The sequence below is a fragment of the Onychostruthus taczanowskii genome, unplaced genomic scaffold (genome assembly GCF_017590055.1).
Source record: "Onychostruthus taczanowskii isolate IOZ18803 unplaced genomic scaffold, ASM1759005v1 scaffold82, whole genome shotgun sequence".
Classification (NCBI taxonomy): Eukaryota; Metazoa; Chordata; class Aves; order Passeriformes; family Passeridae; genus Onychostruthus; species Onychostruthus taczanowskii.
Window position 1 is genome coordinate 1,494,475 of NW_024506112.1, and position 13,546 is coordinate 1,508,020.

At 41.8% G+C, this 13,546-nt stretch overlaps 1 protein-coding gene across 2 annotated transcripts in view; it reads left to right on the plus strand.

Moving 5' to 3' along the window:
• The window catches only part of GRID2 (glutamate ionotropic receptor delta type subunit 2), a 675,394-nt gene that overhangs the window by 613,039 nt on the left and 48,809 nt on the right, over positions 1–13,546 (plus strand). The window lies entirely within an intron of this gene.

The window sequence follows — 13,546 nt, forward strand, 5'->3', positions numbered from 1 at the left end:
CTCTAGAGATGCTACTGGAATTGTGATTCTACTGGGATCAGAAATACTAAAGTAATTGTATGTATTGTGCCTTTGCATATGTAGTTCTCCTTCACTCCAGTATTGATTCCTAAATAAGGATGTGTGTGAAATGTAAAAAAAAACTACTAAACTTTTAAAAAGTATAATATCTGCAGTTTGGCACTTAGGAGAAGATGTGAGCTAGTCTCCTGACCCTTTTTTTCATTCTGAATCTGGTCTCTCAACCTGGTTTCTATTGGTTTGTGTTATCTGTACGAAGAAAAATTTTACAGTTGCTGCAATGGGATTTCTCTTGTGTGACTGCCAGGTAAACATACAAAATATGCTTTATTTGGACTGTTGCCTTTGCCTTTGTTGTCCAAAGACTGTGGTGGGGGAGAAAGTAGCCAGTAAGTAACACTGTCAAGATCCAGAGCAATCACTCTCTGCTCACACATACTGCATGAGCGGGGAAGACTTGGATTCTTTGAATCTGTTCCACTTTGGGAGTGACATTGCTGAATTTTGTGCTAATGTAGCAGCAACATAATAAAAAAATTTCACAGGATCAACAAAAGATTTAATTTTAATGAAACATGTATATGCTTTGTTTACTAAAAAGGGTATTACAGGCAAATATTTACCAAATACTGTAGTACTCTTGTATTCCAGCTGTCCAAGCTGGCTCTGTTTAAAATCTCTGGCACTCTACTGTTCAGGATCCCTATGCAAAACAAAGGAGTAGGATTCCTTCCTGTAATCTTTCAAATAAATTCTTCCACCTGTTCTCAGGTGCTTGTCAAGCTGTTGTCATCCTCTCCACAGCCATAGCCCTGTAAGTTTGAATACAAAAATTGGAAGACGTTGGGGAATTTCAGAGTGTGTCTCTTTATTACCAAGCACAGTGAAACCACCAAGTGACGTGGCACGGCTCATGCCCACATTCTTCCTGCCCACCACTGCTGCTCTGCAAGCCAAGGTGGATGCATCCCAAGTGCCCACAGAGACTGCTTGTGACAGGGTTTGTGTACTGGATACAGCTCTTGGCACAGGGTTGTGGCTGGTTCTGGTAAGAGAGTTTCTCCTTGACTGCAATACTCAGCACATGGAGAGGCTGGGTTACAGCTTCTTCTGATACTCTGCCTCAGCCACTCCTGGATCATTGGTCTGTGCAGGCCTGACATTTCCAAGTACAATTTTATTTCATAAGACAATTTTGGCTTTTCAGTGTGTTATTATATCTTGGAGCTATAGGAAAGCAGAAGGAAGCATAAAAATTTGCACATATATAGGCATTTTTATCTGAGGATCTTCGAAGCAATACTTAAATATTAGCATCTCTCAGGAAAGCAAATGCTATTTCCACTTAATGCTTAGGGAATCCGTAGCACCAGGAGATGTAAATGAAATCCCAAGGTCATATGTTGTCCCCTGGTGGAATCAGGGATCATAGGCACTCATTTTTTGATTTCCTGCTCAAGTTGTCAGAGTTCAGGTAGATGAAGAAAGGGATTATTTGTCATATTGGGCCACAGGAGGATCTGGATGGATATGCAGAACTTAGCACTGGTGAGAAAATAACTCATTACATTAAGAGGAATAATGGCTGAACAGCGAAATTGGAATTTGCTTGGAGTGATATTACCTTCTGCAGAATTTGAGAGTCTGAGATATATATTCTGAAAATGTGTGTGCTGCTGTGCTTATATTCTTATTTCTGTATTATAAGAGCATATTATATACCATTTTAATTATGTCCATAAAGATAAATTTACATTTTAAAGCAGTGAAGGACCATATAAGAACAAACATATGAAAGAGAAATCAAGCTTACAAAGTAGCTTACGAGGTTTTGTTCTTAACACTCTTCTGTACTGTTCCTTAAATTTACATCTATGTGGTTTCATACATCATCCTTACATTTCTTCCTAATGAAAAGGCTCAACAACCTTCAGCAGCTGCAGCCTGCATGCTAAATAGAGAGACAGGAATAGATTCATTGTATAGGATTAGCAAATGTTCACATGAATATTTCACAGTTTTAATGCAGCAGGGAACTGGTTTAAAATATATTGGCACTTCTTGATCTTTCCCAAAATAAATATATTTATCTGAAAATACAGGCCTTCTCTTTTAAGAAATTTCATATAAAGCCATAAGCTGCACAGTGTTAAATCCCTAGGGTGCAGCTCTGAAAGGTCTGGCAAGCTTACAGGAGAATTTGTTCCCTGTGCAGGAAGCACAGGCATGCATTTAAAACTTTTCAGTACCTTTTCCAAACGTACAGGTGATTCCTAGAGAAACAGGGAAAGAGACAGAGAGGTGTAAACACTTATCCCTTCTCCCTAAAGCTACGCAGCATGAGCTGCAGACAAGATAACGCCACGGAAAGGTTTACCAACAGGAAGCAGTGTCAAAAAAGGGTCTTTGAGACCCTTTTTTTTCACAGGCAAAAGAATCCCTTCTGTGCCAAAACAAAGATGTGAGCAGCAGTAAATGGCCTGACTGCGGTATGGGATTGGCTTTTCGCTGCACGAGGGTAGCAAAGCAGCCAGCTGGGGTCCCACACAGCATCTGGGACAGCCCCTGCCTCATGCTTTCTCTGAAAAAAAATGCTTTGGGTCCATCCTGACAATAGATATGTGGCTGTAACACAAATAATATAGAAAATATGCTGGGTAATATTTGAACGATGGAGCTGTTCTAGCCATCCCGATGACTTCATTCATGTTGCAGATGTTAACACAACTGGCTGTGCCACCAGGCAGCCAGGTGATGTGCTCAGGTAGATTGCTGTCCTCCTTCCTTTGCCACTAAGACTTAACCTTCTGAGCACCAGCAGCCTCCAGGCAGCATGTCAGTTTTTCCCTCTCTCTATATTTTTTCTTTCAAGGTAATGACAGGGGCTGTAATAATAGGAACTGCCAAATTTCCTAGGAGAGCTTGAAAAGGATGTGTCTTTTGGTTCATGAGGAGCTGTGTGGTGACACTAAATTTGACACCTGTTAAGAATTCTTTTCAGCCTTCAACTTTAAAACTTCCATTGCACCCCTAGGAGGTATAAATATAATTGCAGTTGCTTTTCAGAGTGTTTCATAGGATGTCTGTGCTTCCTGCAGTGCTGCAGCAATGGCTCAGGTGCGGTGCTGGTAGCTGGCTTTTGGTGGGGGTCAAGGAGAGGTGGCAGCAAAGTGCTGGAATCCTGTCCATGTTCCCACTTTCTCTGCTGTTGCACTCTCTTCTCCTGCACTACAGTCCCTGCTGCACAGCACACTAGAGGCAAAGGGACAGGAAACATTCATTCCATGCCCAGCAGAGGCCAGCAGCCAGCTTTTCACTTAACTGGAACCTCTCAGCACCCAAAACCGCTGAAAAATCAAGCCATAGTTGCTCTGCATCCCTCATATTCCAAAGACCATCCACGTGTTTTCTGCCCCTTTAGGTCAAAGGAAACAGTGACAATAGGAGGAATAAAAAGAAAAGGCAAGCTTGCCTTTAGAGCCCACAGTGTGGAACTCTTTCTTGCTCATCAGCCGTGTTCCCACAACTGCCCCAGCCAAGCACAAGCTCATGGACACCTAAAGTTGTCTGTGTGCCAAGAGGAGCAGCAACACTTCCATGATTCCTGGTGGTTGTCTGTGGGCAGGGGGTATGTGAGGGCAAAATGTATGGAAGGTATAGCTACCATATAGCTTCTGCAGAAACCCTGGTCTGGATTAGACATTATTCACAGAAAGTCACAGCAAATCTGTGCTGTTGCTAGAGAAGTCAATTACATCTTTTTGTCCTGAGGGGGAAAAGGAAATGGACACTTATAATGATTTCCTCATGGCAAGCCCAAGGACACCTCCCTAGCAGCAAGTGGTGTACTTTCAGATATCCAAAACTCTGGAGGGAAAGAAGAGAGCCATTGTATGGCATTTCACACTGCCCCCTAGCAAATCATGAGCCAGCTGCTTTAAATAAATGGTATGGATATTCTCCTGTCCTTTTTACATCTCATCAGCAAAATCCCAAGTCTTAGAAAGTTCCTGCCCTGAGCCATAAATATGTGTTCTTCCTGTCTCCTCACCATTAATTCTCTATCCTTAAATTTTCATTCTATCTCTTGGAGGTCACTTTTGTCCAAAGACTCCAGTGCAAAGAAAATTACTTTATTCCTAAGTACCTTGATTTTTCTCTGCCCTTGGGACTATGTACCCCTTTCTTTGAGAAGATCCCCCTATTTTTTTTCTTAATATTCTTTTAATGAAAGCCCAGAAAGTGTCACTGATTCTCTGACTTATCTTTTACCAGCTATATGGGAAATAAGAGTTTTGGATTATATCCTAACCCTACAGAGCGCTAACAATAATGATGTAATTGATTTTTTTCATTATTAAATACAGGGATCACCTGCAGAATAGTGGATGCCTTAGTAAGAGATCAACTTTGCTTTGTCTCAGTAGTTTGCTAAGAATTGAAATCCTATTCTGAGCTGTATGTACAACATTTTGAAACATATAGTGGGCAAACTAGTAAAATCTACCTAAATCCACCCAAAGCACATTTTTTTCTCTTAACTCCAGAAAATTAAGAAACTCTGCAAGTTGGGAGAATTACTTAACTTCAAGCAAACTCCTGAATTTAAAAAGAAGAGTTTAATTTTGAGAGTCTGCTCTTAGATCATGTCACAAATTCATATGACTGAAATTATATTAGTGAGAGGAAAAAAAATCAAAATTGATTCTAGGTTTCTGAGCAATCTGACATGAGTATCCAGTCTTAATTTATTCAGATGTAGTCATTGTTAATGAAAGCCTTAACTTCAGAGTAGCATGTAGTAACAAGGTAGTTTCTCAGAAAACCAGGATACTAAATAAAAATTTTAACCACACCGAAGATAATATTTCTTGACCATCCAAAATAACCAGTCTATCCTATTTTTGCTGTTTATATGAGACATGTAAGTGTAAAACTGGGAATTGCAGTCCTAAGTCTCAAAACATGTCCATCTTCCTTTCTGCTGACCCAGGTCCTCCAAGACAAACTGCAGTTGCCCTTCCTGCCAGGAAACTCCCCTTGGGGAAGCACTGCCAGCCAGCTGCCTGCCCTGCTGGGGCTGCAAAGTGCTCATACTCTGCTCACCGTACTCCAGGATCCGGTCTGAAACCTGCAACCTCAAATGGATTATAAGAAAAGATTTAGCTTCATTCTGATTTTTCAAAATGGCGTCCATTAGTTCATGAGAGAGCCCTAACAGAAAGCTTTTGTCCCTCTGCTATTCCCTCTTCTTTTTCCTACCAAGCCCATGAGCACCTGACCCAGGCTTGCAGGGCTCTGCACTCCTGTCCAATCACATTGCTAAGAGCTCTGCCCAAGGGCCAGGTGATCTGACACTGTCCCTTTGCATCCTCTTCCACTAGCTGCCTCATGCAGAGCTCCAGGTTCTGAAGATTCTGTCACCAGAAGGGTTTCCTGGCTTTATTACCCCTCCCCATCTCGCTTGCTCAGGGGGGCTGCTGGCTGTAGGGCTGCAGAGAGGCTGTGGCTCCCACACATCATGTTGTGAGAGCAGGAGAAATGCCTTTATTGACTCCTGATGGTGCTTGCAGGCCTAGCTGCAAATCCGTGACTAGGAGCTGAGCAGGATGGAGACGCCTACAGAAACACAGACTTTAGCAACTTCTTAATCTCCCGTGATATTAACTGATGATAGAGGTTAAAGGATTCTGCAGCAGATCTGGAGTTTATTACATACACATAGTGAAAAATTACTCAAAACATATACAGGCAGTGAGCAGATTAGGGCTTTTTAAATATGCCATAACATTCTTTGATGGGGTAAGTTAAAGAATCATGAGGTAGCAGCACTGAGAAGAAGCATAAGAGAGAAAATCATAGGGAAAGGCATTAGATCTTCTTGCATTCTCACACAGCATAGAGCTATGAGGAACAGAAAGCTGCCTGCCTCCTTCACCATGGAAAGGCACCTCTGCATCCAAGCAGTGCTGTGGTGAAGGAAAACTTTCCAACATTGCTGCATGTTGGGGAAAAAAGGTACCATAAAAAAGGCAGCTTCATTCTTTCTCTTTTTGCTAATCAATGCTCGCTTTCAGAAGGGCCCTACTGTGGTTGTGTTCGAGGGTCCCAGGACGAGGGAAGATATGAGAATCTTGACTCCATGTTTCAGAAGGCTTATTTATTATATTATGGTATTATATTATATTAAAATGCAATACTAAAATTCTACTAGAAAGAATAGAGAGAAAGGATCCTTCAGAAGGCTGGAAAGGAAAAGAATGAATACCAAAATCTTGTGACTGCTCACAGCCTCGACACAGGTGGCTGTGATTGGTCATCTAGTGAAAACAATCCACATGGACTAATCGAAGACGCACCTGTTGATGAACGATGTCCAGACCACATTCCACAGCCATCAGATAGTTAATTGTTTACGTTTCTTTTCTGAGGCTTCTCAGCTAGAATAAAACAAAAATCCTAGCAAAGGATTTTCATAAAAATATCATAGTGACACCCTACATTCAAAGTTTCACAAAGGAAAGCCAGGCAAGGGTATGCTTTTGCATATTAATTTCCCATCATTACCACCCCAAAGAAAACAGTCTAATTGTGATGTGTTAAATTACCAGCAGAAAGCACTTTGCAAGCTCTTTCTTACTACTTGCTATCCAATTCTCTACCCTTAGGCACCTGAGACTTGGCATGTAAAATGGCCAGATATTACCCAGTGAGGTGTGCAGTACAGTCAGTGGAAACAGTGTTGCTCATCCAACTATATGGAAGCGACATTTATTGGAAGCTGAGTTGTTCATGTGTTTTAAAGTTTTATGGAGTGAGTAAGTGCATGGCTGCAGAATTTGAAACTGCTTGGTTATAAATCTGATGACAGTAAAGCTAAAAGAAGTCTCAGTGAGTGGCTTCCCGCCAAGAATTTGCCTTTTATGAATTCCTGAAGCAAAGATTAGGTTTACCATCAGTGCACACTGTCCTGTAGTACAGGGCTTTTTTTCCTTTCTGCCTGCCTTCTCTAATGTGTGCATCAGTCTTGAGAGGAATGGGTGTAACTACTCACTCTGGCTCAGCTGAGCAGCACATTCCCTTTAAAGTGGGGTGGAAAACACATGCACAGCTTTCCATGGAAATAGGAAGGGACCAGCCATGCAGCTGCCTTGATGACAGAACCATAACGACCCAAGTAAGGGTTTAGCCCACCTACCCCATACCTGCCTGCTCTTGGCCTAAGTTTTCAAAACACTGGTCAACCTATTTCACTTAAAATGATCAAGAGTAGCAAAAAAGCAAAAAGTAATAGATCTTTGCTAACCCATTTTGTTGCCTTAAAAATAAATTCACCTTTAGCTGGACCATAAAGCTCATTTTCAGCTAGTCCTCTTTTCCAGATAAAAGTAAAAGGCCTGAAAATAAAGTTTGTTTTCAAAGCTGAAATGAACTTGATGAAATGACAGCTGTGGAAGGATTTATCCATATCTGAGCTGAGATATTTTCTTCCACCAGTGGAATTGCTGCAGCAGAGGCTACCTCAGCCTGCAGAGATTTGCCCTGCTGTAAAACACCAATCTGCTATTTGTCACCCGTTCTTGAATCATCAGTAAGCAAAGAAGGTGCTAGCCCTGTTTTATGACTTCAGCCAAGTTCAGGGGTAGGCAAAGGGAAAAAGAGCATGTGGAAAGTCTCCAGAATGTAGAGCCAAGGAAGAGTGGTAGGAGGTTTCCTAGCAGAGCTGTCTTCCCTTGCTGAAATAGGATATGAGGAAGTAGAAGGCTTGTTGCAGGAGCAAAGGGAGTGACAGGAGAAGCAGTGAGGAGCTGAGTGCTCCTCAGTGATTCTTGGAGGGCAAAAATATGAAGCCTTCTTTATTGCTCAGTTCCGTGTAGGAGGAGATTAGCCAAGTGAGAAATCTAAAAAAACTATCCAGAGAAGTCTTCTGCTGTATCTCAGAGCAATCCTGTGGGATAGGTTGCTCTAGGCTGCTCCCCAAGGAAATAATGAAGGAACTGGGAGGAGAAGCCTGACAGTTTGTCCAGAAGGGTCACCAGTACGTCCAAGTGCAGTGGATAGAGAGGTCTGGATTAGTTTGAAGATGAAGATGGGGTGGGGAAGCCTTTACTCTCTGACTCCTGTGTAGTCTTGAGGAAAAAATGTTCTGGTGTCACAGAATTGGAAAGACCTCTGCCCAAACCCCAAAGAAGACTTGGTGGTGGCAGAGAGGCTTTGCAGGGTTAAAACAGATGAAAGCATTTGCTGACTTGAACAGGCTGGATAATGTTGGAGACTCTTGTTTGCACAGTGTGCAACAATGTGGTTCTTATTCTTCTTTAGTGCCAGTGGTGTTAGGTTAGCCTAAAGTAAAGCAGAGCCCTGATCCAGCCATCATAGTTTTGATGACTGTCCTAAAAACCAAATGCCTTTCCAGACCCAAGTTTTCCATTTAAACATGGTGTGCACGAACAGAAATTATGATATGGCCAAGGAAAAACTGTGTTTGCCATTTTATTCATAAAACACTTTTGCAAAGTGCATTTAGTAATTTGCCATTGTAACCACCTGCACGGAGAGCTTTCAGGGCAGAGCTCTGACACTGTATTTTGTTCGTACTTTGACTGCTCAGCTAAAACTTCCATTTCTATGCATTTATTCTGCTTCACACATTATGTTATCAGTCACTTTCAATATTTCAAAGTCACAGCAGTCCTTTTCTGACATGCATTTGCCAGAATGAACTGCCTTGACTGCTGTTATTACAGACTGCAGTTCCTGACTAAGGGGAAAGACTTACATAGAACCAGAATATTGGAATTTCTCAGAAAAAAAGACAATAGATAAAACAGAATAAAATTAGAGTCAATGAACAGAAATAGGTGCTTTAAATGACCAACTGTATTTAAAAAAATAAAAAGGAGGAGAGAATGGGAAGGCAGGATTTATAACCCAATGTAAAAGAATTAATCAGGAAAAGTTTGCTCTTTCAAGTTCCTATGCAAGGTACTGATAATGGCACTCTTCAGCCGTCTGGTAGTAAATCAGAAAAGTATGTCATGCTTGGACTTCCTCTCAATCAAATACTTTATCATATTGCTCTAGTGCTCACCTTCAACAGAGGGATTTGAATAATAAGCCAGTTATAGTCACAGAAAACCATCACAAGGGGTTTTGGCCTATCTGGAGCACGTGCTTACACTCCTGATTAAGTCCTAGTGGCAATAATTTGTCATGGCACATGAGCACATCTCCCTCTTGCATGTGCTGAACAGCGTGCACAGGCTTTGCCAGGTCACTCTGAAAGCCCTCACAGTCAAGGGCTGAGCCAGGGGAAGTACACTTGTTTGGAAAGGTTATGATCCTTTCATTCTTATTGCAGTTTAATTTTTTTTTTCCTTCTATTTGCTACTTTTGTCTTCAGCTGAAAAATAGCCTAACAGCTGAATTTCCAAAGCAGTGAAGAAAAGCTGCCACCTAATTACCTGGCTTTGTAGATAAGTGCATGCTCCAGCTGCTCCCACCAAAGCAGAAAGGTTTCAGCTGGTGGCAAGCATTAAAAGGAAATATAACTGTATTGGCTGCAGTTTCATAGGTGGGATGCCTCTACAGAACCAAAGAGATCATGAGTATCTTAAAGACATCAGATTCCTACAGAAAGCTGATAAGACAGATAAGCTATGTTCAGATTTGTTTATTTAATTAAAAACTCAATTATTTTTTAATTTAAAAAGAACAAACAAGCTCCATTACAGTAATATTTGGAGAGAAAAGCAGCAAAGTCATTAGCACTGTTTTGCAGCCTTGAGAGCAGGGATTAGAAGTTCCCGACCCAGGATTGATTTTTTTTTGGCTTTGTCTGAGATATTCCTACAGCAACACATGAGAGAAACCATGAAGAAGTGAGCCTTGAGGTAACTGAGAAATACATACTTTAATTTTAATATTGTTGTTTGTGTTAATTTCCTTGGGTTTGGGGGGATTTAGTTAATTAGCAGTGGATCTTCAGATCATGGAATTACTCCAGATTTATGCTGGTTTAGCTGACGGGAGAATTTAATCCTATAATATGCCTCTGGCATAATTTAGATGTAAGGCTCAAGATTAAGGTCCCCATGAAACAGGGAATTTGTGTTCATTTCTTTTTCTTGCACTGTGAAGTGCTATGCAAAGCTACAGAAATGTGTCAGCTCTGACAGTCACACTTGGGCAGCAATCAGGGCTTTCAAAAAGCCATTGGGCTTCACCTGCAGCATCCAATTCCCCTGTGTTCTTCCATTTTATATCAATCTGGAGGAAATTGTAAAATCCATAGAAGAAAAGCAGTTGAAAAAGAAGCATGGTTAAAGCCTGAGGAAGTGAAAGTTTCTCGATCTTCTTCATGTCCCTCTTAAGTTAAAAACACCTACAATGTTAATTTTTAATTTTTTTTAAGAGTAGCAATCTTGCACCAGATTAAACATACAAGGCCTCTTGAAAACACAAGATTTCAGAAAGAACTTCTGACAGGTGTTTAATGCAAGAAGAAATATATCCATGGTTGTATATGTAAGTAAGTATATGTAAGCTCTGCTGGCAGCAGTGCTTGTGTTTTATTCTCAGCCTCAAAATGAAATATTTTTTAGCAGAGAGTAGAGCAGCAATACCCTCTCCTTCTGTTTGGCTTTGCAAGGGAAGGGTCTGTCACTCCAGCTTGCTACAGGACACTCAGCTCAGGGGGATGAACACGTCCAAGCTGACCCCACAAATCACTTGGATGCTGATCAAAGCCCTTGCTTCTCCCACTAGCTGTTTTCTTCCAATTTTCTCAGTTTTTACTAGCGGTTTGCTGCTTACTTGCTCTGAGGCCTTCTTTGATAGAAGAAATCCAGGCTGGCTTTGGTGCTGTAGTGTTTTTAAGGGCTGAGTTTAGGAGAAGTAGTCTCTCTGCTTTCATGGAGAGCTGCACCAGCCAAGATGAAGGGAAGCAGCAGGGCTGCAGAGCTGGCCCAGCTGCAAGCTGTGCACAGACACAGCTTCCTTCCTCTCGCTCCTGCCAGCTTTATTTCAGATTACCTGGTCTCTTGGTTTCCTTTTTTCTGCTCAAAGTGTTTTCCTGCTGCTGCTTCACTTAACAGAGTCTCTTTTGGCTGTTCCAGTATTGTGTTGTTCCTTGCCCTGCCAAACAGGGGTCGTGGGCTGAAGCCGTGGGTGGGTGCAGGGCAGTGACCCACAGGGTGGCTGGGCACACTCTGGGGCCAGGAGGTGCCCTAAGAGCTCTAAGTGCCTATTCTCCTGGGGTAGTTGTCTCCAAACCTCCTCAGAAAACTGGTATTTGGGGTCAGTAGTGTTGCTCGTTGTGAACAAGTGAGGATTTTTTATTTCCTTTTTTCCCTCCATTTCTCAGAGATGTAAGTGGTTTGTCCGTTCATGGGGCTGAACATGTCTTTTTGCTCGTGATGAATGTAAAGCCTGGGTAAAGACTCTCACCAGGAGCCTGCTGTCCGAGGCTAGCAGGACTGGGAGCAGACCATGCTGTGCACCTTTCATCCTACTGCAATTTAAGATGAGTCCCACAGTGCTGCATTTCAGGTTCAGCTCTGAATATTTGCTCGCTCACTGAGAAGCTTTCTCATCTCCCACAGGCATTGCATACCCACTAATATCTTTTTCTGAATTGAGGAAAAAGTGGAGATGCCAGTCCTTCCTCTTGCCTGGGCAATGATAAGCTCCTTGCTGAAATTTTCAAATGTTACATCCCTTTAGATCACTAATACAGCCTATCCCATACAGCTGTAATTATCAAAGCGCTGAATCTTAATAGTAATGTGCAGGTTATCTCTGTGTAAATAGCACCAGATCTTTATTCAGCAGGAGAAATGCTGCAGGCCTGCGCTGATATATTGATCTGGATAAACAAGATAGTTTGTTCCTATCTGGAGGTGCCTTCTTAAAGTTCAGTTTCTGATGGTTGCAGGTAAAACTGATGATTTAATGTTCCTGGATATGGTGAAATACCTGGTGTGCTGCCTAGAAACCAAAGGATTTTTCTCTGTAGGCCTGATGCTGGACTTCCTGAGTCTCCTGCTGTACTGCCAGCACTAACACAAACATTGCATCTGGGCAAAAAGGGTCCTTATTTCTGTTTGCTGTTCTCTCTGGCAGTCTGCATCACTTCCCTTTGGGCTTAGTTAGTGGTGCTTGCCTTGAGTCACTGTGCTCTCACAGCAGGGTTGCAGGAAGCTTTCTTGGCAACATTTGTTTTTCTAGAGAATTGTTTCCTAGCTGGGGGTTTATTGCCCGCTCTGAGCTTGAGTTTTCTCAAACAAATTTCAGCTCTGTTTCCAGGTTTCGTTTTAACCAAATGGAGTCATTTGTGGTTGAAGGGGGGAATTGTATGATATTCAGGGATTATTTTTTTAACTCAAAATAGGAAACAGATTAAAAAAAAATAGGAAGAGGAGATAGCTTAAAGACCATGTCAATCAGAACTGCTCCTCTTAGGACGCCACTTCTCCTGAGCTAGCTTGTGTTCTCCATGCTAACAGTGTTTAGCTAAATTAGCTAGAGTCAGCTGGATACTTGAATGTCATTAGAAACTGAAATCTTTGTTAGAGTTAAAAGTGAAAACTGATTATTTGATAAAAAAGAAATGAGAAAGAATGCTTATAATAACTCCAGAATCAGTCATCATAAAATGATGAAAGTCTGAATTAAAGTGCCATATCAAAGAAACCTGAAGGTAAAGGATGCAGTTAGTTCAGTCATGCAGCTCCAAATCAGCCTTATAATGATGCCATGCAGTTAACCTATGCTTATAATTAAGGCATTTCCTTAGTTATTAGAACTTGATAAAAACAAGTGTGCTTTTTTCTTTTTAATTTTGGTAGAACTTGTTAGATTTTTGTCTTCAGAAAATGGGAAGGCCAGTAAGCTGAAAGCTTAGGAAGCTGCATTGGACCAAGGTACCCGAATGTGATTTGTGTTCTGAAAAGTTCCCTCTGCCTTTTCCCACATCAGTGTGACATCCTTGGTAGGCCAGGCTAAGTGTTGTAATGCCTTTCCAGCCCCACTGTCAGCAGATCTCCCCACTTCATTCTAAACCACCCTTCTCTGACCTCACCCTGCTGCCTTTCTCCTCCAAGCTTATAATTTGGTCATTTGCAGCATCTCTCCATCCCATCCAGGGCACTAAGGTCACCCTGAGCAGCATATGTGAGTACTCCAGGCTGGGAAACAGATAGCCCTGGGACACTCGAGGGATCCTCCAGATTGCTCACTCTCCATACCATGAAGCCGCAACCAACTTCCCGTGATGTGTTTGACTTCATTACGTTGCTTATTGGATTTTGCTGGCAGTGTTGTCTTTTGTCCTCTTGGGACCAGCATCAGTTGTCATGGCAATTACTGTCAGATGGTTGCAGCTTGTGTGCTTGGGGAAGCAAAGGAAAGCTGATGGCCAAAAGAAGTCACAGTTCAAACAAAGAAGCATAAAAAGTCAATTACTAATACTGCTTACTGACCAAAAATTTGGGAGCTGCAGCAGTTGGTAGATAGTTGGCTTTCC